General features: G+C 44.0%; 2 protein-coding genes across 3 annotated transcripts in view; one reads left to right on the top strand and one right to left on the bottom strand.

The window, feature by feature from the left end:
* mlt (tubulin folding cofactor E like protein mlt) overlaps nucleotides 1–2,500 on the bottom strand; it is a 32,976-nt gene that overhangs the window by 29,975 nt on the left and 501 nt on the right. The window lies entirely within an intron of this gene.
* Nucleotides 1–2,500, top strand: part of LOC122260267 (persulfide dioxygenase ETHE1, mitochondrial) — a 38,304-nt gene that overhangs the window by 18,012 nt on the left and 17,792 nt on the right. The window lies entirely within an intron of this gene.

The raw sequence follows: 2,500 nt of genomic DNA on the forward strand, positions 1-2,500 counted from the left end.
AGCGTATTTATGATTTATTTGATGTTAGGGGAAGTCGTATTTGTAATGTGAAATTTGAGGGTTTATATGATTTATTTTGAGGTGAAATCATATATAGATAGATAGATAGATAGATAGATATGTATGTATGTATATTTACACTTTTTTATGTCAAAGCGTATTTATGATTTTTTAGGTGAATATTTATTTATTTATTTATTATTTACATTTGATTTGCGTCTCCCGATTTAGAATCAAGAAATTATCCTATTCGCGACAGAACCTATTTCCTTCAACGGACCGAGAAAAAAAATACCCGTTAACTTCAGTCCCTTGAAGACAGAATGACACGAATCCGCAGGTATCCGCAAGCGGGAACGGCTCGAGCGATCCCAGATAAGCCTGTGTGACTGGATGTGTGTGTGTGTGTGACATCATAAGAAACGCTTCCACTGGCTCAATGGGATGACGTCACGCTGTTGGTCAACGTTACCTTGCATTGTTTGCCGTTTCTTGCCCGGGTTCCTGACGTCATTTATATTCAGTTACATTTACTCACTGATTATTATTATCTCTAAATTATTATTATTTATTTATTATTTTTTTATTATCGGTGACCTTCGATTCCGAGCTAAACAATGGGCGACTTGATAATGACGTCATCATTCGCATCGTGAGATTATCAGCCGTGGAGGCCGTGTTGATTCGGACTTGTTGTTGTTTGTTGTTTATCCTCCATGTCTCGTTATTTTGCAACCCTGAAGTCAATGGCCTGGATTAGGAGTTTCATAGAAAACGAGGATTGCATTCTCAATACTAGGGATATATTACTAAATATACAATAAGGAATATAAACAATAATACCAGCTTTGAGTTAACATGGCGCCAGATTTAGATATACACAGTAGTTGGGTTATAGTATTGATTATTAAAATCTTGTCCAGTTGTAACGTTTCCGTAATTTTGTGTTTGATCTGTAATATACTCCCTTATATATTGTAAGTGTTCATTTTAATGAAAAATATATCGTATTGACATAAACGAAGTTATACTGTCGACGGTTCAGTAAAACAATTGATAGATTTGCATTTTTTGGTTGATTATTCAATTTGCAAGCTATTAAGAATACTAATGAGATTTCTTCAGACTTCTCCGATGCCCATGTACGTATCGAGGAACAGTCATTAGTAATCAGAAATGAAGGATTATAGGAAGAGAATCTCACGCTGTCTTTGTTTGTCCTTGTCACCGCGTAGGCTCAGGTTTGTCCTTTGTTCAAGTGCGACTTTCATGGAAATAAGTTTCATGGCGTCTTTTACATTGCAGAATTAGACTTTGTCAACTTGGTGCAAAAGTTGCAAAAGGTCATTGATCCAGTCAGTTGTCTTTGTTTAACGTCGAGGGGCTTTTCTTCCCTCTCGTTCAACCCGGGCATCTTCATGGCGGTTCAGAGGCAAAGACAGCTGTGTTTTCTCCGCCTTATAATTACGCCGGGAGCAGGGGGAGCGTAGGGCAACGCTTAAATTAACATTACTTTGCACCAGGAGGTCCGCCTGCCTCCATTTCCCCCTCTGCTCCCCACACAACGCACGCGGCTGTATTTGTTTACATTTTTTGGCGCCTCCTTTGTCGGTGGAGGGTGGACTTCGTTCTCTTTTTTGAATGGCGCATTTGCTGTTAGAAAGTGAGTTCTAAGTCTGGGTTTGTGGGTGGTGTGGTTTTGGTTGTGATGAGTAGTTCCTCGTGGCGGCATTGTGGTGAGAGTCGCTCTATCGGGGTTTTAGTGAAGGTGCCACTTTACCTTAACAGTTGCCGAAGGTCGCCGGCCGCGTTTTCCGGGTGCCACTTGCTACTGCCCCATCAGCCAGGCACCGCCGCACGAAATAGGTCAATGTTTCGATGATGTAACGCGCGCTGATTGTTTTCCGTTTGAACAATGTACACAGCGAAACGGCGCGGGAGGGGGAAATTTATTACCTTGACATATGACGAACGGGCAACTGTGAGCATTACTCGATTACAAAAGTTGATGTAATGCCGACAAGAGAAACGTTGTTCGCGTGACAGCGTGCTTTGTGAGAGTAACTTTCAGCCGGACGGTGAGAAATTCGCGTTGGGAAACACCCCTTAAAAAAAAAGAAGAAATAAAACTTTTTTCCTTTTAGATTTGCCGTGCAGCGTGCGGTTGAGTTTCCACATCGTCATTGTTAACATCTTTTTGGCCCATCACCTGCTGCTCGCTCCCTCCCTCCCTCCCTCCCTCCCTCCCTCCCTCCCTCCCTCCCTCCCTCCCTCCTCCCTCCCCCTCCCCTCCCTCCCTCCCTCCCTCCCTCCCTCCCTCCCTCTCTCCCTCCCTCCCTCCCTCCCTCCCTCCCTCCCTCCACCTCTTCCCTCCTGCAGCTATGGCCCAGTGTTGTTTTTGTTTTGTTTTGTTCCCCGACGCGGATGCCTCCTGATCGGCCGCGCGCTCAGCCACAGAGCCGTCCCGCGCTTGTCTCTGGGCAGGATGTCAGATAGTGCC

This window comes from Penaeus japonicus, unplaced genomic scaffold, assembly GCF_977035675.1.
Source record: "Penaeus japonicus unplaced genomic scaffold, GWHDUDI00000001_assembly GWHDUDI00000039, whole genome shotgun sequence".
Lineage (NCBI taxonomy): Eukaryota > Metazoa > Arthropoda > Malacostraca > Decapoda > Penaeidae > Penaeus > Penaeus japonicus.